The sequence below is a fragment of the Zonotrichia albicollis genome, chromosome W (assembly GCF_047830755.1).
Source record: "Zonotrichia albicollis isolate bZonAlb1 chromosome W, bZonAlb1.hap1, whole genome shotgun sequence".
NCBI lineage: Eukaryota > Metazoa > Chordata > Aves > Passeriformes > Passerellidae > Zonotrichia > Zonotrichia albicollis.
The window spans coordinates 12008428-12036040 of NC_133859.1; the positions used below are offsets into that span (position 1 = coordinate 12008428).

The following is a 27613-nucleotide window of genomic DNA, read 5'->3' on the forward strand; positions in this document are numbered from 1 at the left end:
TGCAGCAGCTGCCCCAGCGCCGGAGGGACTGATAACAGAGCGACCACCCCCAAGAGAGACTTTCTGAATTTGTCATCTTTTTCAAAATGGTGTCATCCGGTATTGTTCATTTTGTGTGCTGGGGGGTGCTGTGCCTGGTAAATAAACAGGTTCTTTCCACTTCTCTCTAAGGAATTGTTCCTGAACCGGTTGGGGGGAGGGCCATGTGGGTTTGGAGATTCTGTACCAAATTTGCCCTAAACCAGGACAGGAGAAGAGACTGACCCTCACCTGGCTACGACCTTCTTTCAGGGAGTTGTAGAGAGTGATAAGGTACTTCCCCTGCTCCAGCATGGCATCCCTCCCGTGGGAAGCAGTCCTCCATTTACTTCTCCAACATGAGTCATTCCCACGAACTACAGTTCTTCATGAATTGCTCCAACATAGGTCCCTTCCTACAGCACCATCCTTCAGGCACAGCCTGCTCCAGCATGGGCTTTCCATGGGGTCACAGTCTCCTTCAGGCATCCACCTGCTCTGGCATGGATCTCCTCCATGGGCTGCAGGTAGATCTCTGCATCCCCATGGTCCTCCATGAGTTACAGGGACACAGATGCTTCACCATGGTCTTCATGACAGGCTGCAGGGTAATCTCAGCTCTTGTACCTGTAGCGTGGTAATCATGTTCTCTGAACAGAGAGACACATAGCTGTCCCAGGATTTTCCTGGGAAGCTGTGAGAAAGCTCAGAGAAAGAATTAAAACAATTATTATCTTTCTTTCTCTAACTGTTGTTTATGGATATGATTCTCCAGAGTGTGCTATCCATAGTTCACCAATAGTGTGAGAGAAGATTCCTAAAGGCCAATCAGGTCTTAGGTCTGTCGCTATAGGACACGAAATAAAACGACGCGGACACTGGAAACTCCAAGGTAAAAGAAGGGCAGTTTAATTTCTGACTCCAACAATTATAGATTTTCAAAAGTGACAGTAGATGACAGTTCCACCTCTCCAATGACACTGGACAAACCAACAGTTCATCAAATTTTTCCTCGTCCAGAAAAGAATGTAAAACAATAAGTATTTACAGAAAAGCATGTGAGAAAATTCGTTACAAGAATGTAAGCATCAGAAGGCTTAGAAGAACTTAGGAGAGCAGGGCAACATAGGTCCACCATTGTTTCTGTAAGAACTGTAGATGTCTAATAATCAAGTGCCCTTTCATGCCTTCTGATGATGGAGTCTCTGTATCACCTATGTCTGTCCCTGATACCCCTTCGGTGATAATTGGTGACCCCTTGTGTGTGTGAACACGCTGCCTTGATTTTTTGATGACTCTTCTGAAGTGTGTCTGAACATTGACCTGAAATTGCTGACCCCTTCGAGGGTACAGACAAACTGGGGTGACTATTACTGACTCCAGCCACGTGTCTGGCATGAACTGGAGACCATCTGGATCTCTCCGTCAGAGGAACTCAGGCTGACCTCCAACGTTCCCTGCAAGACAGATTGGATGCCTTCTGCCCTCCTAGAGAGGTAACTGTGATCTTTCTCCGCATCTTCCTGGAGAAGACTTGTCCCTTTGGGACTGCGGACATCATCTAGCCTAAGAGCTGGAAGGGGACAGACTGGGTCTTCCTTAAAAATGGGGAACCAACTTTCCAGAGATGAACAAACGATTGTTTCTGCATGGAGGAATCTGATAATTCCTCTGAGACTCACTGTGTCTGATGAAGCACTCTGTGATCTGCTGGCCGGGGCCAAAAATCACAGCTTTGCAGTGGATCTGGGAACTGCCTTTGATTCAGAGACTTGGGAATGTCTTGGTGATTGATTGGTAGCTGCAGTCACCACAGGGAATGCAGTCGCAAGGACTTTACTGCCTGCCTGGAAAAGCATTTCTAAAGCCCTTCGACTCAAGCTCCTGGGGAACAGAAAAGTGACAAAGCCAATGTGTTTTTTGCCTGTGATGGCTCCAGGAACTGTGTCCCAATCGACTTGGATGGACCATCCCGTTCCATTTCCGCCAGCTCCGACTCTCCCCGTATCGAGAGCAGCGGCAGGAGTGCCTTTTCACTCACTGGCATTTCTGGAATTCCCTGCCCTGCAGGGACTGGTGGGTTCGCCCCCACCGAGGGTTGCTCTGCTGCAGCCACCGGTGGCGCCCACCCCCACTCCAGATGGAGCAGCCAGTGTTCCTTTGTTTCGACCGCCCCGAGCCGACCACTGCTGCCCTCAGCTCCACAACCCGCTTTGCTCTGAGAAACCGCTGGGGTGCCTTTGCCAAACTCGGTTCCACTCCACTCGGTGGTACTGATGTTTCCTGCTTTGCATGTTGCTTGGCCACACCAGCCGGCACCTTTAACAGCAGCGGCGGCAGAGACACCGCCAGCATCACCCCCCACCCGGGACCAAGAGAAACCGCCGCGTCGCTTTTTCGCTAGCCTGTGGCCTCTGTGCCAGCCGGCCTCCCTGCGCCAGCTGCACCACCAGCTGTGGAGTCCGCAGATGGGCCCCCGGCCGTGGCAGCGCTGCTGGACGGCCCCCCGCACCACTGTCCTCCTTTCATGGACTGGCTGCGCATCACGCTACGGGAGGAGAACCGTGATAATTGGTGACTCCGGCGGTGATACCTGTAGCAACTCCTCCCCTTCTTTCTCCACTGACGTTGGTGTCTGCAGAGTTGTTCCTTTCTCATATACTCACTCTGTTCTACTCCGGACACAATTAATTCTGTGCAATAATTTTTTCACCTTCTTGAATATGTTATCACATAGGCATTGCTACCACCTCTGATGGGCTTGGCCTTTGTAGCAGGCACAGGGCCTGCAATGCCTCCATGGTGTTCAGCAGCTTAAAATAGGAAATGCCTAGTCATGATGACTGGACCTAAGAAGCCCCTCTTCCACCTTCGGACCCTTGCCTATATTTTTGTAAGATTATAGGTCACTTTCCCCTTGACCCTTACTATTGGACTGTTTTCTAAAACTCCTGTACCCTATATAAATCCCTACTTTTGCCCAGCTTGGCAGAAGAGCTGTCCCTGAGAACCTTTGCAGAAGACATCAGTAAAGACATCTCTGTGGAACCTCATACAGCCTTCTCCTATCTCTCCCTGTGTCTGCCAAAGGCACTTAGCAAGCCAAGAGCTGAAATCAGAAATGAGCTGATAATCACGAAGAGCTGAACTGCTTGCTAAGACTGCCTGCAGCTCTGGAGCCTGCCTGAGGGGCCTGGATAGGTCGTGCTTAATTGGATTTCTCTGTATTGGGCACCCACGGCAGCCAGGGTCGGGGAGACCCTGAAAACACCAGAGTTGCCACAGGCCTTGGCCAGTGGCAGATCTGTCTTGCAGCCAGCTGGCATTGGCTCTGTCAGACATGAAGGAAGTTTCCAGCAGCTTCTCAGAGAAGCCACCCCTGTAGACCCCCGCTCCCAAAACCTGGCTGCTTAATCCAGCCATTCTTATCTGTCATCGATGAATGTTGCAGTGAAGGTTTTCCTTTTTCTCTTCCATCATTATTTTCTGTTGTTTGCATTTTTCCTCAACTTCTTATGAGTATGTTTAGTTTTTCTGGTGAAAAGACTTTTAATTGGCTCTCACTAGAGTGTAAGGTGCTTTATATTCTTGCAGTCTGTGATACATGAAGGAATAAGACCCACCAGCAGAGAGAGAGCAAATCTGAGATTTTATTCATAAGGTTGAGTATATATATCTGTACTCCTAAGAGTCTTTATTTTGGTTGCAGCTTACAGATGTAATCACAGTTCTACAAGGAATCTGTCCTCTTGACATTTTCCATTGTTCCCTCCAAAGCCATGGTAAAGGAGTGTGAAGAGTGTATAGTTCTATGTTTATGTAGAAGTAGAAACTCATTTGTCCAGTTCTGTCTCAGGTACAGCTGTCCAGAGATATGCTGCTGCTGCTGGCGCTGCTGCTGCTCTCTGTTTAACTCTTTCCTTACACCAACACCTGTTAATCAGACAATTCCCACTTTTCTATTTTTTTGAGGTCATGGACAAAGCAAGCGCAACCATAGCTTGTTTTTGTGTACCTTTAATGGTTCTGAATATGTTGGAAAGGACTAGACAGAAAATTTAAAAAGATATCACTGCCAGACAACCCAATCCAATAAAAACTCAAGCTCGTAAATTTATTCCTGAAAACCAGTTTTTCAGATTTAACCAAGTAAGATCATTTTTAAAGTCTGTCAAGCACCTTTTGCTCCTCCAGAGTTTGCAAATCTCTGAGTTGATATATTAATTGAGTGTGAAGTGAGTGGATATCTTGTCTTAGGACTTTATCAAAGGCTCCTTGGAGGTGGTTTTTGATTGTTTCCTAATTTTGTTCCATTTCATTCAATGGATGAGGAGTGACACATAAAGAGTTATGTATGCGTTCCCAATCACAGTGTAAAGATATTTGGGTTTTTTGAGCCTCAACTCTTACGCCAATCCACAAAAGGGCACTTTTTAAGGCATCTAATCTGGTAATTATTTCCTTGTCAATTTGCTCTCCTGCTTGTAACTCTTTCATAATATTGGTTAGAGCTTGTCCCACAGTATGGGCAGTTTGAATGGGATTAGTTAAAGCTACAACAGCTGCAGAGGCTGCAGTTAAAACTATTACAGCAGAAATGATGGCAAAGATCAACCAACCGAGAAATGTGCAAACTCACTTCTTACTCTTTTGGATTTCCTCCTGGAATGGTCAAGCCAATTGTGAGAGTCGGTTTGTCCTTCCCAAGCCCTGGTCAGATTTACAGGAACCCAAATTTCTGGTCTTCTCTTAAATGGAAGAAGGACAGAAAAGTTATTAATATCTTCATTGGTTACATGATTTAAAAACAAAAGAATTAGCATACAGAAAATACAAGCCATTCCTATTATCACTTGAAAAATCATTACCTAACGCAAAAGCATATGGATGCAAAGTACAAGTCATTAGTGATTGTTTCTTTAGCAATGTCAAATTTGCAAGGGTAGCATTCTTGTTCAAGTTTGCCTGGTATATGGTATTACCAAAGGCAGGCAACAGCATTTTCCACAGATGCTTATAAACACGTGATTGATTACTACCTAGATAATATTGAAGCAATGTTCTGGCCATTCCACCATCATGCCAAATAATGCTGCAGTTTGCCTTTTGGAAGGGAAGGGTGGTTTAATTTGTTCCCTTTTGTCTAAGGATACTGTGTGGTCCCCAGTCAATTATTTTCCCATACTGTAAGAACTGTTGCTATGGATGTTGTCCTAAACATGATGTCCATTCCAAATGCTGTAAATTGGAAATGGACATAAAACAACATTTGGGATAATGAGGTGGAGTGGCATCCACAGGATTGTTGGAGATGGACAGAATGGTTGACAATGTAATAGCAGTCAAATTTTTTCCTGAGGATTCATATATCAAGTGCAATTGCATAGAAAAATTGGTACAAGGTCAAGGTGCAAAGGTACTAGTTTGATTCCACATAAAGTAAATAGACAGTAAATTAGTAACATAAGAAGCATTGGTAGCATACGTATTTACAACATCTTGATCTAGGGAAAGAAGCCAAGTTCCTCCTACACATTCTGTTCCATTGTTGCTGAGGGTAGGTTCTGGATCCCATCCAGTCAGAGGCTGAAACAGCAGTGCATTGAAAATGTGTGCCCAGTAGATTGTTCCTTCCACCATTTGATGGCAGTATAGCAGAAGAAAGATGACAAGACTCACTGTTGTCATCATTGGCTGATTTTGATGTATCTCGCTGGATTCCAATATGGTCCTATGGGCAAAAAACAACATCCATAACCTCTTCCCCAAGCTAACAGTGGAACTGGACCTTTCCCTCACCACTGTGTACATTCTTGTATGTAGCTTTTGGGTGAACTCCTTCTCTATCAGTTGTCTAACCTGGGTGCCTTTGATATGCTGTGAGATCATCCCTAGTGGAAACATTAAAAAATTTTAAAACATAGGTTGCTTTATAAAGTGGCTTCTGAGGGAGCATGCTTTTGGGATTCCCCCTTTTTTGTTTCAGTAGCATGTTTTTCAATGTGCAATGTGCCTGCCCTGTTCACTATGGCTTGGCCTGTTGGAGAGTGGGCAATACCTGTAACGTGCTTGATCCTCCAAGTGTGGAAAAAAATCTCATGTTTTTCGACATGTATATTCAGGTCCGTTGTTTGTTTTTATGTGTTGAGGAATGCCCATAGTAGCAAAGGCATGCAGCCAATGTTGAGTGGCATCTCTTGATTTTTCAGCTTTGTGAGCTGTTGCTACTATGAAACCTGAAAAAGTATCAATGGAAACATGCACATATTTAAAAATCCCAAAACTCGATATGTGGGTAACATCTCTTTGCCAAATATCATTGGGTTTTAACTCTTGTGGGTTTGTACCTAATGTTTGCGGTAAGGAAAAGGTTTGCTGGCATTGTGAACAAGCATTCACTATATCTGAGCTTGTGGCAAGGTTAAGCCAAATTGTTTTGCCAGTGCTCAGGCATTTTGATGATAGAAATCATGAGAAAGTTTTGCCTGCCCTAATTTTTGTGGCATAGTGACTGCCATAGCAGGAGCATCTGTTCTTGCATTACCTTCCACTATAGGTCCAGGAAGAGTGGTATGTGACCTAAGGCACAGGATGTAGTATTTATGAGACCTGTGAAGTAAAAGGTTATACAGAGTAGTTAATAACAGAAAAAGATATTTGTTAGAGACTTCCTTCAGGAATGAATGTTCTATTCTCTTGACAATTTCTGGAACATAAAGAGAGCTAGAGATAATAGGTTCTTGTGAAAAAATACTAAATGCTTCTACCACAACTGCCAGTTTGACTAGCTGGGTAGATCCAGGTTGGAAAGTCTGAGTGTTCCCATTGTCCTGTATAGTTTTTCCACAGAGTCACAGCTTTGTGTGTTTTCCCCGATCCATCAGTGAAAACAGTTTTTCCATCTGGAATAGTTGTTTTTGACTATAGACATCTTGGTTGGAAGGGAAGTTCTTTGAAGGACTGCAACAATGCATGTCGAGGCATCGTGTGAATAAACTGTCCATTGAAGTCTGCAAGGGCAATTTGAAATGACAGTGATTCCCTGAAAAGATTCTCTAATTCTGCTGCAGTAATAGGGAGATGTATCATTGCCAGATCATATCCTGTTAGGCTCTGACATCGGAGTTGTTCCATTGACGGCAGTTGAATAATCACTTCAAGTTGAATTGCTATAGTTTTTGAAAAGGTGTGTGGCAAGAAAATCCATTCTAGCAACCAGAGATGATGGTCTTGCACATCACATTGTCCAATAAGAGCATAGGGTTGGAAAGATTGCAAAATTAGGAACAGCTGAAAAGGCAAATCTGGGTTTCAATGTGTGGTAAAGGACTTGTTGATTTTATCACTTACAGCCTCTAAAGCCTTTTGGGCAGTTTTTGTCAACTGCCTAGGGCAAGAGTGGTCCAGGTCCCCTTTTAACAATTGAAATAAAGGAGACAATTCTTCTGTTGTAATTCCCAACAAAGGGCGAATCCAATTAATGGTTTCCAGTAACTTTTGCAAGTAATTCAACACGTGTATGTTAGTTTTCAAAGGTACTGGCTGCGGAGTGACTGTTGTTTCAAGCAGTTTTAAGCCCAAGTATTTCCAAGGGGGTTCTGTTTGAATTTTGTCTGTGACTATGCGCAGACCTCTGCTGGTGAGTGTTATTTTTAAAGCTGCAAGGCAATCATTCAATAGTATCGCGCTGTTAGAGGTAATTAAAATATTGTCCATATAGTGATACAGCAAAACAGATGGATATTTGTGCCGTATTGGCTCTATTGCTGAATGAATGACAAACTGACAAATAGTTGGTGTAGGACAACCCAGTAGTATCATTTCATGGGGGCTCCATGATTGACAGATGCTAAAGAAAAGTCAAATTTAGGTGCATCGTCAGGATGTAAGGGAATTGTGAAAAACCAGTCTTTTAAATCAATTATTTCCAATTCCCAATGTTTTAGAGTCATTGTGGGGTTAGGTATTCCTGGTTGTAATGACCCCATAGGTGATATGACTGCATTGACTGCCCTGAGATCCTGTAAAAGTCTCCACTTTCCCAATTTCTTAAGAATAACAAAAATAGGTGTATTCCATGGGCTGGTGGAGGAGACTATGTGACTCAGTTGTAGTTGTTCTTGTACAAGGATTCGGCCTTGGTGAGGCCGCTTGCCTCTTAAGGGCCACTGGTCTTTCCATAGAGGCTTATCAGTAAGCCAGGTAAGTTTCAGGAGGGGCATTTCATCAGTGGCCCCAATCAACAATGTGTTGAAATGACCAAGCCCCATTGAGTCAGTAGATCTGGCCCCCACAGAGTGCCTGGGATTGGGAGTACGTACTGGTGCAAGGTGGCTGTCTTGCCTTCTGGTCCAACAATGTGTAGTTCTTTGGCTGATTGCCACAGTATCTGATGTCCGCTGACTCCAGTGACAATCGCCGTAGAGGGTGCCAAGGGCCAGTCAGGAGGCCGCTCTTTCCATGCTATGATGGATACATCGGCTCCAGTATCACCCAATCCTGTAAAAGACTTAAGAGTCTATTTGGCAGGTAATGGCTGTTGTGTTCCAATTACTTTGGACCAAAAGATCTGAGGAACACCTGTGCTTCCAAAGTTCCCATTGTTTCATTGCTGCTGCAATACTGGCACTGGACAAGCAATTGCTGGCAGTGGTATAAGTTGTGCCAAGCATGTCCCTTCAGGCACAGTGCAAGGAGGGATAGGAGTCCAAGCCATAATTTTGATTTCCCCTCTATAATATGCATCAATATTTCCCAGTAAAATAAACAGTCCGGTTTGAGTGGTAGAAGAACAACCTACTAATAAAGCATGAGTTTGAAATGGTAGTGGGCCAAAACCAGCAGTGGGTAATAGATGGACAGAAGTGTCTTTTAAGACTGTTGTAGAGCTGATGGCCAAGTCCAGGCTGGCAGAGCCTAGGGTGCCCCTTGCCAGACCTGAGTTTGCGTTGGGGATTGGCTGAATTGGGCCCCATTGGGTTGAGATGCACCAGCCTGCATGCCCCTGTTTGAGTTTCCCTGCTTTTGGAGTGCGTTGCCATCCTTGTCAAACTTAGAGTGGCATTGGTTACTCCAATGAAGGCCTTTTATGCAGCGAGGACAGGGTTTATTTGTCTTTTTACTAGTTTTCTGTCCCTTTGGGCATTGTTTCTGAATATGCCCCTCATCTCCACATGCAAAGCACTTAACAATTGCTTTAGCTGCCTGCAGTTGCTGGGCGATTGCAGTAGCAATTAGTTCTGCTTTATATTACCAGACATCAGCACATGCTTTGATGTAATCAGCAAGTTCAACATCAGCACAGTTGTGTATTGAATCTAGGGCTTTTTTACAGTCATTATTAGCATTTTCATAAGCGAGGGATTTTAAAACAGCGTCAGCTGCTGCTTGCATTTCAGTTTGCTCTCTGACCACTGATTGCAGTCGGTGGATGAAGGAGATATATGGTTCCTGGGCATCCTGATGAATGGCTGCAAATCCTGGCTCTAGATTTTTTGTATCAGGTACTTTCCTTAGAGCACACAGCGTAATAGCTGTGCTTTGGTTCCATACCTGGGGTTGTAATTGCAGCTTGGCACAGGCAGTGGCATAAATGCTGATCCCTGAGAGCTGGGGTGCCATAATATTAAGTGGTACATTTTATAGCCACTTTTCAATGCCTGGGTTTGAGCCAAATCTACAAATTCCATCCACCACACAGAGTATTGCCCCCCATTAAAACTGTTTAAAAAAGAGATTTCCAGTCCACTGGTAGCATGATATGCAATTCAGTTATAGCATCTATTAAATTCACAGTAAAGGAGGAATGCTAGCTGTTTTCCTTCACCAATTTCCTCAGTTCTTTAACCATTTCATACGACAACTGTTCATGATGTGGGTTTTGATTGTGATGTATTACAGACATAGCTTGTAAAAATTCAGTATCTCCCTTTTGTGAAACTCTTCTGCGGCAGCTATGTATAAACCATTTTGGCTGGGGTTCAGCAGGTAATGTCCTCATGATCATTAGCAAGGTGAGATGTGGCATAGGGAAGAGGATGAGTGGGTGAAATGATTGCAGCTGCTTTTTGGTGTGCTGTGTAATATTTCTTCTGCGCTATAAACGGTGGCTGCCATAATATGTATTGGGGTCAGAGGAGGGTATAAATCCGGTTTTTGGTCAAGATCAACTGGCCCTGGATAAAACAGGTCTTGGCGTTCCAAATCATCATTCTCAGAAAGGATAGTGGTGTGTCGGAGGGTACATGATCCACTTCCTTAAATTTCTGCAAGGCAGAATAGATGACACACCAAGTCACAATATCAGGGGTGAACATCATGGTGAGTAACCTGATGAGTTTGTAAGCATTCCCTGACTTTTTGCCAATGACAAAGTTCATAAGAATCATCAGAGGGGTACCAGGGGCAGTTTTATCAAATCCAAATGATTAAGGATATAAGTTTCTGAGTTATTACTTTAAATCCTTTCTCCCTGGTAATGCGCAGCAGAGAGCCTTTATGGAGTCTTTGAGATTTGGTTGCGCTTTGCCCCAAAACTGAAGAAAAAAAGACTAACCAGCTGCTCGCTTGGCTAATCTGGTCTTAGAGCCACAATGAGAGAAGCTCCTCAGTGATCTTTCGAGCACAACTGGATGGTTCAGCTGGGATGTATCACAGGACTGGATCACCGTAGCAGTTGTAAGCCCACAAAATTGGATGCCATTTGTGATACATGTAGGGATGAGACCCACCAGCAGAGAGAGAGCAAATCTGAGATTTTATTCATAAGGATCAATATATATATCTGTACTCCTAAGAGTCTTTATTTTGGTTACAGCTTACAGATGTAATCACAGTTCTACAAGAAATCTGTCCTCTTGACATTTTCCATTGTTCCCTCCAAAGCCATGGTAAAGGAGTGTGAAGAGTGTATAGTTCTTTGTCTATGTAGAAGTAGAAACTCATTTGTCCAGTTCTGTCTCAGGTACAGCTGTCCAGAGATATGCTGCTGGCGCTGCTGCTGCTGCTCTCTGTTTAACTCTTTCCTTACACCAACACCTGTTTCTTCAACAGCAGTCTAAGGTTGCTTCAATAGCTGAATCAGAGCTTTATAGAAATCTGTATAAGGACCTAGTTAAGTGTCACAGCGGTCACAAGGGTCGCAGGATGAAGAGAGAGGCGAGAATGTTGACCTCATGGTCAGAAGGCTTGATTTATTATTTTATGATATATATTACATTATGACTATATGAAAAGAAATAGAAGGAAAAGTTCTCAGAAGGCCAGCTAAGCTAAGAATAGAAAAGGAATGAATAACAAAGGGCTGTGTCTCAGCAGAGAGTGAGACCCAGCTCTGCCGTGAGTGGTCAGTAAATCCAAACATCCACCCGAGACCAATCACAGATGCACCTGTTGCATTCCACAGCAGCAGATAACCATTGTTTACATTCTTTTTCTGGGGCCTCTGCTTCCCAGAAGGGAAAATCCTAAAGAAAGCATTTTTATGAAAAGATGTCTGTGACAGTTAAGGAGGAACAAATGCTGCTTGGCTGTACAAGAGGATCTAAGGGCTTCCAATTATTAGAGTAAATATGCAGTTCTAGTATTGACCAACTTTTCTATTTGTCATTGAGAACTTGGAATAGTTTGTGGGTTGGGTTTTCTGTTTGTGGGTTTTTGTTTTTGTTTCTTTGTTCTTGGGTTTTGGGAAGGGTTTTTTGTGTTCTTTTTCACAAGATCTGTTTGCTTATTTTTATGTTGAAGCTTCTTGCTTAAAGAATAAAGTTAGGTAAACATTTTAAAAGTATACCTTATTTCTTATATAAGAAAATTCTGCTCTGAAAAAGGACAGGGATGAAGTTTTTAGTATTGGCTTGAAAAGTCTGGTATCAGATTTGTTGGACAAAGATTTTATAAAATAGTCTCAAATTAAGCATATATAGCATCAATTTTGATGACTTTCACTCCCTTCAAGAGATTCAGTAATTGTATTAGTTATTCCTTATAGAATTATGATGTTTCTAAATAAAATACTAGCTTTTAAAAGTTTTTCTTTTTAATTTAAAGAATACATAAATTTATTACAGTAACAGTTATTGATCGATCTAACTGCTGTCCTGGTTTAGGGCAGAAAACCTCCAAAAGGGCCACCCAGAAAGCAAACCCACACGGCCCCTCCCCCCCAACCAGTTCAGGAAAAATTTCCTCACAGAGAAGTGGAAGAAAACCTGCTTATTTAACAGGCCAAGCACTCCCCAGTGCAAGAAATAAACAATACCAGATGACAAAACTCATTCACTGCTCTGAAGAGATAACAAATTCAGAAAGTCTCTTCTGGGGGTGGTTGCTCTGTTATCAGTCCCTCCAGCGCTGGGAAAGGCTGCTGCCCAGAGTAGGCCCCAGTGGGCTACAAAGTGCGAGCTCTTGGTGTTTCTCCAGGTCCCAGTCCGGAGCAGGTTTGAACGGTTCCAATAAAAGGGAAAGAAAAACAGTACAGGGAAACCTTCTCTGCCTCAGCTAGCTAAACTAACTAAAAAGCAAAAGGAGTGCTTTTCTGCCCAGTCTGTGCCCAGACAACAATAGTGGAGTTCTGTGTTCTAGCAGACTGTGGGGGAGAGTGCAGCTGATAACAAAACTCCGTGCTTCCTCTTCTCCCCACCTTCCCTGTCAGAGCCAGTCTTGAAGGCACACAATATAACATCCAGCATAAACAGAACACCCAATTGGGGATACAAGCATCATAACGTCATCGTAGGACAACTGCTTATAGTTAGTTACATTATTGCAAAGAAGAGATTTATTAACTTGCAACAATAGCAGGCAGTTTTTCAATTTTTCTTTTTTCTAATAAGCAATTTTGCTTTCAGCTAAAAGGGTAGGAGCCAGAGAATCATGTAAAAGTGTCAGAAGCTGATGTTCACTTCTTCTTTGTCTTCTCCTACCTTATGTCTGATAGAACCCCCATTTAATTGTATGACTTGATGTGAATATCCAAGAGGATGTAGTGTTTCCGTTGTAAAGTAATACTGATATATGAATTTGGAATTCATAAAATGAAGCTTTTGGGTCAACAGAAAGGATTGAAATTCTATGCTAAAACATAATTTTTAATAAACCAGGTACTTTCATTATCCTTTATATAGGATGCTGCTTGTATTTTGTATTTTATCTCTTTGGATTTGGGAACAGTTTTATGGAGATTTTTTTAGAAGTTCTTCAGATGATCTCAGCTGCTTTCAAAAAAATAAAAGAATATTAGTAATTGTAGAGAGACTACAAAAAGGAAGCAGTATATTAATACAGTTCTCGTCTTTTGGGAATATGATAGTCCTATGCTCCTCAGTCTGCTAGTACTCTTCATTAAAAACAAAAATACTTAAAAGCAGTGTTTGTCATCAATAATCATAGCTCTGAAGCAGATTAAAGTTGTAAAGTTGCTTGCAGCAGATTCTTATTTTGGCGGTAGGATGCAAGGGGAAGGAAACAGCCATCTTTGACATGAAAACTGTGACAGATCAAAATTCCTATTAATTTTTAACCTGTTAAAATGTACTTAGCATATGCTGTTATTTCTTTCCCCTCTACCCTCCCCTGCTGTCTTTCTATAGATCCAAAAATTACTACTTCAAACTGCAACTCCTTGACTAAAAAAGTGAGAGTTCTGTTGCCATTATGCTCAAGTCCATTATGAAATACAACTCATCACAGATGATATTTTGAGAAAAATCATTTCTGCCTGTCTTTTTAAGTAGGTTTCAAATGGGTGACAGATGATGATTTTGTATTATTATGTTCTGTCTTCTGTGCTACTAGTGCTGTCCTGTCAGATTTAAAGAATAAAACTTCAAATTAATGTTGAATAAGGTAATCATTGCTGAGGTCCAGAATGGGAAGCTCAAGGTAGCAATTAATATAGTGCATATCTTAAGCATTGTCCTTTGTGTTTTCTGAGCAGACTGTGCTCATGAATGGCTTCAGTATAGGTGGGCCAATAATTTTTTTTTTAGTAATTTTTTTGAGCTCTTTATCACAAAGACTGACTTAATAGTTCTAGCTGTAAATATTCAGGTTGTGAAAACTATTCAGTTTTTGAAGTAAGCTTTTCCATTGAACTGTGGAGTTTAAAAGAAGAGGATGCTCTTGCCTTTTGCTATCTGTCCCAACCGTGTTCCTTCCTTTTTCCATGCTGCCTCTGCAATTTGTTCATCTTCTCACTGAATCAGGTGAAGAGACTGAACATTAGCTTTCAGACAGGTCATGTTCTCATCTAGTTGACTACATAAATGCTACTGAGGCGTCAAAAGAGATAGCAGCACTGGGGTGAAAAAATAATTGTTCAAAAGAGATGCTTATACCTTGAAAGTAACACTGGGGTATCATTTTGTCTTCAGTTTATTTTCCTGTTTCCCCTACCCCTCATCATTTCTCTCTGCCACTTAAGGTATCTCTAAGAAAAGATATCTGAATTTATGTATATACAAAGCATGAGTCTTTTTCTCAGTATTGAGATAGCTGCTCAGAGCAATCATTTGGGTATTCTCACTTCATGATACTGCTGTGTAAATGTTAGAAGCAAGCATACTTTTTGCCAATGGTGCTATGCAACATGAAAATCATTGCATATATAATTTATACCAGCGGACAACTCAATTTGCTTTGCCTAATGCTACAAATGGCCTAAACGGACTTTCAAGGTTTCTCCAAGTTCTATATTTTTTCTAGTACATCCATCTCAGGCTATACATCTGTTGACAATTATTTCTTCTCATTTTAAAAGTAGAACTGAATCTTGTATGTTTTACAGGTTTCAAGTTGTATTTTTATTATGCTGACATGTAAATTTTGTGAGGATGATTGATGAGACCTGGAGATAATTGCTCTCAATCACTTCCCATGATGTCAGTAAGCACAGAGTATTTTTCAGTATGTCATCTGTGATTTCTGAAAACTGTGGTAGGTTGACCCTGGCTGGATGCCAGGCACCCACCAAAGCCCCTCTATCACTCCCCTGCTCAGCTGGACAGGGAGAGAAGATATAACAAAAGGCTCATGGGGCAAGATAAGTACAGGGAGGGATCACTCACCAATTACCATCATGGTCAAAATAGACTCGACTTGGGGAATAAAAATTAATTTATTGTCAATCAGAGTAGGATAATGAGAAATAAAAAAAGTCTTAAAAACAGTTTCCTCCACCCCTCCCTTCTTCCCAGGATTAATTCCTGAATTGTCTACTTCCTCCTCACCCCAGCAGCACAGGGGAATGAGGAATGGAGGTTGTCATCAGTTCATCACATGTTCTTTCTGCTGCTCCTTCCTCCTGGGGGGGGGAGGATGGAACTCTTCACACTCTTGTGCTCCAGCATGGGGTTCCTCCCACAGAAAACAGTCCTTCACAAACTTCTCCAACATGAGTCCTTCCCACAGGCTCTAGCGCAGGTTCTTCTAATGGGATGCAGTCCTTCAGGCACAGGCTGCTCCAGCATGGGCTCCCCCACAGGGTCACGAGTCCTGCCAGCAAGCCTGCTCCAGCAGGAGCTCCTCTTCCTGCCACGATCCTACTCCATGGCAAGCTTCCACAGGGTCACAGCCTTCTTCAGGCATCTACCTGCTCTAGTGTGGGGCCCTGTATGGGCTGAAGGTGGATCTCTGCTCCCCTGCGGGCCTCCATGGGATGCAGGGGGACAACCTGTGTCTCCATGATCTTCACAGGCTGCAGAGGAATCTGCTCCAGCACCTGGAACACCTCCTCCACCTCCTTCTTTACAGACTTTGGTGTCTGCTGAGTTGTTCCTCTCATATTCTCACTCTGCTCTTCTCTGGTTGCAATTTTTTCTCCACAATAGCTTATTTCCCTTTTTAAAATATGTTATCACAGAGGTGTTGCTACAGCCATCACTGATTGACTTGGCCTTGGCCAGAGGTGGGTCCCTGTTGGAGCTGGCTGGCACTGACTCTCTCTGACATGGGGGAAGCTTCCAGCAGCTTCTCACAGAAGCCACCCCTGTAGCCGACCACCCTAACTTTGCCATGCAAACCAAATGCAAGAACATGTCATAAAAATAGTCTGCCACATATCAGAAAGAAGAGATGGCAAGGAAGAAACCATTGTTTAAGAAAGCTAACTAGTTGTTTATGTATAAACAAAACAATAGTTTTATGTCTCACAGCTTTTATATTGCTACCATCAACACAGTATTTGAATGCCATCTATGCAGAATTAATAAAAGTAAAATCAAACTCTAGCACAGTTCAGGAATTCTAGGTTTTCTATCTTTCAAAATCCAAGTAGAGCTGGCTGAAATTTTTCCCCTGAAATATTCTTCTAAGGGAAAACAGGCTATCTGTAATTTCAGAATGTACTGTTTGCTGAAGCGAAAGCTTTCTCTAACATACTTTGTGCCTCCTAGCAGAGAAACGCTGAAGTTTCATGTCTTCTTGATAGAGTGTCAGATATATTGCCTTAGAGCTAGGACTTTCAGATTCCTCAGGAGCTGTAATTGTCTGTCTTGGCTTTCTGTTTCTTTCCAGATTGTCATCTCCCATTCTGATGGGAATATCATGGCTAAAAAGGGTTAAAACATTTTATTTCTGCTGTCTCTAATTGAAGTTTCAGAAATTGCATTCATTACTAAATTTTGAAGTCTTTTTGTTTGTGTCTTTCCTAAATGAAGAATTTGGAATTTCCTGAGAACAGGTTTTGGGTAACTGGTGATGTTTCTCCTTCAGAAAGTTACCCCTTTGGTTCATTTCAGTTTGGTTACAACAGATCTTGTGTTTTGCTTTCAAGTAGAGGGTGCTAGGTGAGGATTTTAGGAGTACTATTAAGTATGAATATAAAATGAAAGGCAGTTAGTGAAGTTTAGACTGTGTGGAATTTGCAGGCGACCCCAACAAGGGAAGAGATGAGAATCATGACTCCATGTTTCAGAAGGCTGATTTATTATTTTATGATATATTAAAAGAAAATTATATATTAGAACTATACTAAAGAAAGAGCAAGGAGACATCAGAAGGCTAGAAAAGAAAGGAATGATAAAATCTTGTGACTGACCACAGCCTCGACACAGCTGGCTGTCATTGGTCATCAAGTAAAAACAACCACATGAGACTAATCAAAGATGCAGCTGTTGGTAAACCATCTCCAGACCACATTCCACAGCCATCAGATAGTCATTGTTTACATTTCATTTCTGAGGCCTCTCAGCTTCTCAGGAGAAAAATCCTAGCAAAAGGATTTTCATAAAATATGTCTGTGACAAGACTGGGCAGTGTTACATACATTATCCCAGAGAAGCTCTGTTGTTGTTATTCTTCATAAATGTAAATTGAGTTTGAGACAGGGTTATTTAAAAAAAAAAATTAACTTTGTAACATTTCCAACACTTGGAGTAGTATAGTTAACTTCACTTAATTGAAAAATACTTTTAAAATAAATTCAGTTTTTGTTGCTTAACAAGGGAAAAAATTCTAGTACTTGAATTGTTTGCATAATAATGTAGCACTTTCTGGAAATAAAAAGTGTATGTTTGTATGTTTGTCATGCCACAGCTGTAAGTTTACTTGTGTGTTGTCTGGTTTAAAAATTATTTTTATGTAAAGAGGCTATTTAATTGAAAATGGTATCGTGTAGGAGTCTTTTTTTTTGCATATATTGCACACCATCTTGCATGTTTTTTGGCAAAAAAAAGTCTGGTGCCAAGCAAAATCTTAATTTACAGAATGGTGACTTCTTTGAAAGTAAGAGCTACTCTCATATCAGCTCTGAATTGACTTATCCAAATTCTTAAATGCCTTTCCAACCTTCTAATTATGACCTTAAAAAAAAAAATCTGTGACATATTTCAGTAGTTACTTTCTAGAGATCCATGACTCTTTAATAACTTTCCAAAGTATTGGTCATCTATATAATCTATATTATATTCCTAGAAATCTATATTTAATGACATGCATGTGTGTTGTGCACGGTGTTTCTGTTGGTTGGTAGGTTTTAGCATTTCTGGTAGTAATGGTTTGTACGCAATCAAAAACTGTAGTTAGTATGAGTGTATGTAATCAGATGGAACCTTCCAAAAAGGATGTGTCTGTCCAGACCCATTCCTGTGTGGACTGTTTGAGCTTATCAGTGGTTTCAGGGGGCGTTGTGGAGGAAACCTGCCTGTGGTGTGAACAGGTGAACAATCTCCTTTAACTGGTGGCCGAGCTTAGAGAGGAAGTTGAAAGACTAAGGAGTATCAAGGAAAGTGAAAGGGAAATAGATTGGTGGAGTTCAGCCCTTCCATCCTTGAGGGAGACCCACCAAGACTCAGAGGACTCCCATGACTCTTATTATCAGACAATAGAAGGACAACTGGTAGATGAAGGGGAGTGGAAGTGGGTACCTACTCGAGGAGGTAATAATAAAAATTCCTCCCAACCCCCACTCCCAAGCCAGGTGCCCCTTCAGAATAGGTATGAACCCCTGGATCTAGAGAGTGAGCCAGATTATTTAGAAGAAAATTATCCGCACAGTGAGCCTCCCAATTATGATTCATCTGTGAGAAGAATTACCACCTCTAACATCAAAGAGGGTAATTGTGGTGGGTGATTCCCTTCTGAGGGGAACAGAGGGCCTCATATGTTGACTGGACCCACCCCACAGAGAGGTCTGCTGCCTCCCTGGGGCCTGGGTATGGGACATTACTGAGAAACTTTCTGGGCTGATTCAGCTCTCTGATTATTACCCACTGCTGATACTCCAGTCTGGCAGTGATGAGATTGAAAAGAGGAATGTCAGGGCAATTAAAAGGGAATTTAGGGTATTGGGACAAGTAGTTGATAGGACAGGGGTACAGGTAGTCTTTTCCTCAATCCCTTTGGTGGGTGAGAAAACTGGTGATAGAAATAGGAGAGCGCACATTATCAATAAGTGGCTCAAGGGTTGGTGCCATCAGCAGAATTTGGGATTCTTTGATCATGGGGCAACTTTTACAGCACCTGGCCTACTGGAACCAGATGGGCTCCATCTCTCTGTTAAGGGTAGAAGGTTTTTAGCTTGTGAACTGGCAGACCTCATTGAGAGGGCTTTAAACTAGGTTTGAAGGGGGAAGGGGATGCTGTTGGGCTGTCTAGAAGCAGGCTCAGGGGTGGTAAGCCTGAGAGAGGAGTGAAATCAGCAGCCCAGCTGAGGTTCATGTATACTAATGCACACAGCATGGGCAATAAACAAGAAGAGCTGGAGGCCATGGTGCAACAGCAGAGCTATGATGTAATTGCCATCACAGAAACATGGTGGGATGACTCATGGCTGGAGTACTGAACTGGATGGCTACAAGCTCTTCAAGAGAGATAGGAAAGGGAAAAGAGGTGAAGGGGTTGTAATTTATATTAGGGAATGTCTTGGTTTGAAAAGATAGGTGTCTACTTAAGGAAGGTAGGAGCCTCCCCAGAAATGGAAAATGTAAACCCCCTCTCTCCGTATTGTTATGATTTTGAAATTAAGGGGCTCTCAGGCAAAGATATGAGAGCAGGAATAACAGTTCATTATTAGGGACGAGTAAGAGCCTGAATGAGATGCGGGACTCCAGGCGGCTCTTCAAGATGCAGTTTATTGTATCCAAGACGTTACAGCAGTCCAGGGTCATGGATGACAGAGCCTGCGCTTACAGCTGTCAGCTCCAGCTGCAGACAAGCCTGAAGACCCTTTAATTTTGGTTACAATGCATTATATAATTTTCTTTGCAGAGCATCTTAATACAGAAGAACCAATCTATACCTTAACTTTTACCTATAGCCTATCATAGCTACTATAATTACCATATTCATGTTACTATACTCCAATCACTAAAAGTTAGTATGTTACAGTTTAAGCTAGAAGTTGTTTTCTTTTAGTGGAAAATTCTGAGACCTTTTTCTACTTGCAACACTGGCAGACTTGCTTGCCTATGGTATCTTTTTACTTGGTAAAAAAAATCATCTTGTTTGAGGTGGGTTTATCCTTTGCTCTAAGCCATAAATCCCTTCTAACTAACATACCCTTTGCCTCCTTGGTTATCCAGTAAGACTGGCTCAGCAATTCTTTTCTTCTATATCAAAACTTGCTTTCATTTCTATTCCTTCTTCAGATTCTACATTCAAAAGTCTTTCTGCCAAGCATACATATCTGTGAGACTTTCTTGTCAAGCTTTCATCCTTCCCAACAGGGAAGAAAAGAAAAAAACCCCAAAACAACGCAGTAATGCAAAACAACACTGACAGAGTCAGAATATTACCTGACACCCTGTGCGTCAGGGTGTTGGTAGCAGTCCAATTGGAATGGTGGCTGCAGTCCTCTTGGAGTGACAGACGTAGTTCTGTTGAAGCAGTTATGCTATAGAAGGGTGTAGTCTGTCTCTGAAGACCCAGTGGTGATGTAGATAGGCCTGGTCTACCTCAGAATCCAGTGGGAAAGGGCTGCTCCTCTGGGAATCCAGTGGAGAAGAAAGCTATTCCTCTGAGAATCCAGTGGGAAAGGGCTGCTCCTCTGGGAATCCAGTGGAGAAGAAAGCTATTCCTCTGAGAATCCAGTGGGAAAGGGCTGCTCCTCTGGGAAACCAGTGGAAAAGGCTGCCCTGGTGTCCCAAAAGCTCAGATTATATCCAGGAAGGAATGTTTAGCTCCTCCCTCTGGGTGGAGCATCTCACAATGGGATGATGTAATTTTTCATCAGTCATGCAGTGAGACTCAGTGTCCCATTAACAGAATATATTTCCCAGGGCGAGGATTGGTTTGTGGAAGAGATAACGAAAACTCCTCAATTAACAGAAGATAACTGTCGCACCTCTAACAGATGTCAAATAGAATACACATTTATCTTGCAATCCAGGACATTATCCACCCTTTATTCTATTTCCATCTGCATCACAATGAAACCTTACACACAGATCTCACTTAAGACTAGGTTTCTCTGTGGTACACAACAGCTTTCTCCATCTTTCTGCATTACCTACCAAGTGTAACCAGGTCCTTGAGCAAAAACAATCCCATGGATGGGTTTGTCTTTGCCTGAGGTGGGATTAATCCAAACAGTCTTTCCTAAAATACCTTTCATGTGTACCATAGGGACTTTATCTCCATCCACTCTGTGCAAGGGTTCAGACTGGGCAGGACAAGCTCAATTGCTGGACCCTTGGGTGATGACCATCTAGGTGGCTTTTGCTAAGTTCATTTCCCAATTTCTACAAGTTCCCCCTCCAAATGCTTCCAGGGTAGTCTTGAGTAGTCCGTTGTACCATTCAACTTTCCTGAGAGCTGGTGTATGAATGAGGATATGATATATCCATTCAATACCATGTTCTCTGGCCCAGGTGTTGATAAGGCTGTTCTTGAAATGAGTCCCATTGTCTGACTCGATCCTCTCAGGGGTACCATGTCTTCACAGAACTTGCTTTTCAAGGCCCAGGATGGTGTTGCAGGCAGTAGCATGAGACACAGGGTAGGTTTCCAACCATCCAGTGGTGGCTTCCACCATGGTCAGCACGTAGCGCTTGCCCTGGCGTGTCTGAGGCAGTGTGATGTAGTCAATCTGCCAGGCCTCCCCATACTTATATTTGGACCACTGCCCACCATACCATAGGGGATTCACTTGCTTGGCCTGCTTGACCACAGCACATGTCTTACAGTCATGGATAACCTGTGAAATACTGTTCATGGTTAAATCCACCCCTCGGTCTCGTGCCCATTTATAGGTGGTATCTATGCCCTGATGACCTGAGGCATCATGGGCCCATCAAGCTAGGAACAACTCCCTCTTATGTTGGCAATCTAAGCCTATCTTTGACACCTCTATCTTTGCTGCCAGATCTACCTGCTCGTTATTTTGGTGTTCCTTATTAGCCCGGCTCTTGGGGACATGGGCATCTATATGATGGACTTTCACAGATAGATTTTCTACCTGAGTGGCAATGTCTTTCTATTCATCAGCAGCCAAGATTGGCTTTTCTCTATGCTGTCAGTTGGCCTTTTTCCACCCTTCCAGCCAGCCCCACAGAGCATTGACTACTATATACGAATCAGTATAAAGGTAAAGCTTTGGTCACTTCTCTCTTTCAGCAATGTCTCAGGCCAGTTGAACAGCTTTGAGTTCTGAAAGTTGGCTTGATCCACCTTCTCCTTCAGTAGCTTGTGCACCCTGTCATATGGGGCTCCATACGGTTGCTTTCCACTTCCGGTTCATCCCTACGGTACGACAGGAACCGTCAGTGAAAAGAACGTAGTGTGTTTCTTCTGGTGGCAATTGGTTGTATGGTGGAGCTTCTTCAGCGCATGTCACTTGCTCTTGTTCCTCTTCATCAGTGAGATGAAAGTTTTCACCTTCTGGCCAGTTTGTAATTATCTCCAAAATCCCAGGGTGATTCAGGTTTCCAATACGGGTGTGCTGTGTGATGAGGGCAATCCATTTGCTCCACGTGGCATCGGTGGTGTGGTGGGTAATGGGAACCTTTTCTTTAAACATCTACCCCAGCACTGGTAGTCGGGGTGCCAGGAGTTGTGCTTCCGTGCCAATCACCCTCAAGGTGGCTTGAACTCCTTCATAGGCAGCCAAGATTTCCTTCTCTGTGGGAGTGTAGTTGGCTTCGGATCCTCTGTAACTTCGGCTTCAGAATCTCAGTGGTCGGCCTCGAGTCTCCCCAGGCACCTTCTGCCAAAGCCTCCTGGACAAGATATTGTTCCCGACTGCAGAATAGAGCACATTCTTCACCTCTGCTCCTGTCCTGACTGGACCAAGGGCTCCCACATGAGCGATCTCCTGCTTGATCCGTGTAAAGTATTGCTGCTGTTCAGGGCCCCAGTGGAAATCATTATTTTTGTGGGTGACCAGGTAGAGAGGGCTCACAATCTGGCTGTACTCAGGAAGGTGAATTCTCCAAAAACCTATGGCACCTGGGAAAGCTTGTTTTTTCTTCTTATTGGTTGGTGGAGACATCATGGTGATCTTGTTGATGACCTCAGTTGGAATCTGATGCTGTCCATCTTGCCACTTGACTCCCAGGAACTGAATCTCTTGGGCAGGTCCTTTGACTTTGTTCTTCTTGGTGGTAAAACCGGCTTGTAGCAGAATCTGGATGATCCTCTTTCCTTTCTCAAATACTTCAATTGCCGCGTTCCCCCACACAATGATGTCATCGACATACTGAAGATGTTCTGGAGAGTCACCCTTTTCCTGTGCCGCCTGGATCAATCCATGGCAGATGGTGGGGCTGTGCTTCCACCCCTGGGATAGTCAGTTCCAGGTGTACTCCATGCCACTCCAGATGAAAGCAAACTGAAGCCTGCATTCTGCTGCCAGAGGAATGGAGAAAAACACATTAGCAAAGTCAGTAAAGGCATTCCACTTTGCTGCCTTGGACTCCAGCTTGTACTGGAGTTCCAGCATGTCCGGCACAGCAGTGCTCAGCGGTGGAGTCACTTCATTCAAACCACAATAGACCATAGTCAATCTCCATTCTCTGTCAGACTTGCTCACAGGACAAATAAGAGTGTTGAAGGGTGAGTGGGTTTTGCTGATCACCCCTTGGCTTTCCAGCTCTTGGATCATTTTGTGGATGGGGATCACGGCATCTCAATTTGTTCGATATTGCTGGCGGTGTACTGTCGAGGTGGCAATTGGTACCTGTTTCTCTTCCACTTTCAAGAGTCCTACTGCAGATGGGTTTTCTGATAGTCCAGGCAAGGTGTTCAATTGTCTAATGTTTTCTTCCTCTACAGCAGCTATGCCAGAAACCCATCTTAGTCCCTTTGGGTCTTTTTAATAGCTGCTCCAGAGGAAGTCTGTAGTAAACCCCTCAGGTTTAGCCAGGGCCCCTTGGAGAATAGAATGCTGACACAGCAGCAAAGAAGTTTCCTGTCTCCAGGGACATCCGCCTTGTACCTTATCCCTATAGCCATGTAAGGCAATATTGTGTTAAACCCTACTATTGGTCACTTATGGTCACTCTAACACCTTTGCCATTGGTCAGGATTGGATCCAGGCCAAGGGTATAAAAGTAGCATACTGTACCCCTACTAACTCGGAAGAAGAAGAGCTGAGACCCTTCACGGACCCCTACAATAAAGCCATACTCGTGGAACAGCCAGTGTCTTCTGCTTCTCCTCTCTCTACCGTCTGCTGGAGCCTTAGGCCAAGGGAAAAGCTACCTAGCAAGCAAAGCTGAAATCACAAGAGCTGCCTAATCACTAAGAGCTGAATATCTCCCTGCTTGCTAGGGGCTAACCCACGGCCTTGGTCTGAGAGCGAGCTGGCTTCTAGCACCCAGTCCCCTTGGGGACTGAGCTCTGGAGCTGTAACAGCTTGCATAGGATAAGACCAAGCTAGGCTCATTTAAGTGGCGCCCAAACGTGTCGTCGGACCCTGGCCCCCAGGAGACAAGCGTCACCAGAGCATTGGAGCCTTTCAGGGCCTCCAGTTATTGCCGGTTTGGGAAGCCTCTCCTTCTGCGAAAGGACTTTTCGTTTTAGAAAATCTTCTCTGCGGAAGGCTCAATTCGACCCTCAACAATACATCTGGACGAGATAAAGTCTGAGGAGAATTGAGGAGCAGACTCCCTTCCACAGACCCCTGACCCCAAAGGACGTAAGTATTAAGTTTGCGCGCATACCTTGGGTGCTCTAAAAACCTTTTTCGTTTTTTTTTTCTTTTTTTTCTCGTTTTTCTGTGGAAAGGGCTTGAAAATCATGGGTACTTGTTTAAGCACTCTAAGACTAACAACACGTGAGAGAGAGTTATATTTAACCATTGTAGAAACCTTATCTGTTAACAACTTCACTTTTTCTAAAGGTCTGTCAAAAAAGACTCTTAAAAAATTTGTATCTTGGATGGTGCTGAATTTCCCTGAAACTGATAAGACCACAATTACTGAAAATTCCTTTTGGGATACAGTTGGAAACACCATTTATATGTCTCAAACAAAACAGGACTTTTCTGTTACTAACTTCTTACCTTTATTTCATATAATAACAAAAACGATTGAAAAATCGAACTCTGAAAAAAGTTCCAAACTAACAGATCTTTCCTCTTCATATGCTAATTGCGCTGATAAGATAACAGAGGAATGTGCCCTCCAGGCCACAGAGTCACTGGGCGCTGCAGAACTTACTGCAGAAACCACCTCAGAGGCAGAAGCCAAGCAGGCCGCCCCCACATTCCCCCCCCTCGCGGGACCCGCGCTGCCCAACTCCCCGTTTCCTGCAGCCCCTCATCTCCCCGGCTCCGTTTCCTTCCCGCGTCCGGCCTCGGGGGCCCCGTTCCCTGTCCCTGCCGCTGTACCCTCCGCTGCGACCACCCCTCCCCCCGCGCCCGTGCTGCCGTTGCCTACCCCCGCGCCGCCGTTCCCCGCCCCCGGTTGCTCCGTCGCGGTACCCCCCGCTCCCGCTGCTTTCCCCGCCCTGCCCCCCGCTCCCCCCGCCGCGCCCGCCGCGTTCCCCGGTCCCGTTATCGCCGCCGCCCCCCCCAACCCTGCGCTGCTATCCTCCACCCCCGCGACCGCCCTCCCCTCCGTCACCGCCCCCGCTCCTGCTCCCACCGAGACCGCCCCGGCCCTCCCGCCCCCTCCTGCCACATTCCCGAGCCATGCCCACAACCTGTCCTCCTGCGCCGAGCCGCACACATGTGCAGTAACATCAGCTCACCCTACACCTGTCGTATCCCAAACCAGGGGTATTGCTTGCGCACCCCCAAACCCCCCAGGCGTGCATCCACAGCCCCCATACCCCCCCTGCCCCCACCCGTCCCTCCAACCCCTGACCCAACCCTCCTGCCACCCGAACGGATCAGAGACCACCTGTGGTGTCCCCCCCCCAACCCAATCCGGTCCCTGCTGCTCCAGGGCTACCCCTCACCCAACAACGCTAACTTCGGGCCAGTCACTGAAAAGGGGGAAAAATGCTTCTAAACGAAAGAAAAGGAATTCACGGGTAGCATGTGCCTCACAGTGTTCCTCAGACAATGAGAGCTCTTCTGATGAATCTGATTTTGATGCGATTAATATAGACCCATGGGCTCTTATTAAGATAGAAGCTACAAAGTCTGGGAACTGGGACCTAGCACAGAAAATCACAGCCTTTCCGGTCGAGTACAGGCAAGGAAGGAATGGTGGGGTATCTAATATCAAGGCATGGAAACCAATTTCTAATAAGGAACTGGTACAATTGAGAAATATAGCCAAGGAACATGGACGTAGTTCACATATCTTTAGAAATTTCCTAGAAGCCATGTTCTCTGCACATGTCTTGCTTCCTCACGATGTAAAAAATATTTCACAATGCCTTCTGTCACCGGCAGAATATTTGTTATGGGATAGGCATTGGAAGAAACACTTAAAAACGTTATCAGATTCATATACTGCCGATGCTACTAAGACCAACTTCACAGTAGAACAATTGGCTGGTGAAGGAGACTTTCAAAAGCCAGCAGAACAAATGGAAACTCTGAATAAAGAAGCGCTGCAGGATGTAGCAATTGCAGCAAAAACCTCCTTGCTTCTTATGCAGGATGAGTCAATGCCAACAATGCATTTTTCTACTATAAAACAAGGCATTGAAGAAAGCTTTATAAAATTTGTGGACAGACTTAAAGATGCTTTGGAGAAACAAATAGAGAGTACTGAGGCAAGAAAGGAACTCTTATGTAAGCTTGCTTTCAGCAACTCAAATGAGAAATGCAAGGCCATTTTGAGGTCTTTAACTGTGGATACAGACCCTACTATAGAGCAAATGTTAGAATGCTGTACACGTCACATGTCCACTGAAAATACAGTGGCGCAAGCAGTTGCTAAGGGTATTGCTGAAGGAGTTTCTGGTGCATATGCAGTGATAACCTCTAAAGAACAAGCTAAATGCTATCACTGTGGAGAGCTAGGACATTATATAAAGGACTGTCCGGAAAGAACACCCCCCCGATACCATCGGAATTATAATCAAAGACCCCAACATCAGCAACGCTATCAATCGCGTCCTTTAAACTCCTTGAGGCGCCCGTCCGACCTTCGGGCGCAGAATACAAATCAAAGGCCACCAAGACCCAATCACGCACAAACCCAGGCTGCTCCAGACCCAAAGGAGAAGCCCCAACCCACGGGACAACCCAGAGGGGTACCCGCCGACAACTGGTAACTGCTTTGTCCATTGACTTTAATGATAAGAATGTTCACCGTGTTCCTACAGGAAAATATGGACCTAAAGGGAGTCCTTCAGACATTTTAATTACAGGTGATTCGGTTAATACTCCGAAGGAAATCTTCGTTGTTCCGGAAGTGCTGACAGTGCAGCCGGGACAAGAGATCCTCGTGCAGGTATACTGCATAGACTTACCATTTTTTCTTTCTAAAAGAACTCCAATAGCACAGGCATTTTTACTCCCAAAAAATCACAGGGAACAGATTCCTCTCAACCCTACAGCAATGTGGGCACAAGTCATGAGACCATCCAAGCCTACCATCGAGTGCGGCCTCTCCCACAGAGGAGAGAAGACCCACCTGCCAGAGATGCTGGACACCGGTGCAGATGTGACCATCATCGCCCGTTCAGATTGGCCAGCACACTGGGATCTACAACCTGTTGCAGGCATGATTTCCGGGATTGGTGGAACTACAGTATCCATGAG

At 43.9% G+C, this 27613-nt stretch overlaps 1 protein-coding gene and 1 long non-coding RNA gene across 2 annotated transcripts in view; both read left to right on the forward strand.

The window, feature by feature from the left end:
* The window catches only part of LOC141726976 (Golgi phosphoprotein 3-like), a 200415-nt gene that overhangs the window by 15802 nt on the left and 157000 nt on the right, over window positions 1-27613 (forward strand). The gene's annotated exons all lie outside the window — the stretch shown is intronic.
* The window catches only part of LOC141726977 (uncharacterized), a 54505-nt gene that overhangs the window by 12908 nt on the left and 13984 nt on the right, over window positions 1-27613 (forward strand). The window contains exon 1 of the long non-coding RNA XR_012577932.1: window positions 1-24586. This exon is cut by the window's left edge and continues 12908 nt beyond it. This is a non-coding gene — a long non-coding RNA (uncharacterized LOC141726977). The remainder of the gene's footprint in view (window positions 24587-27613) is intronic.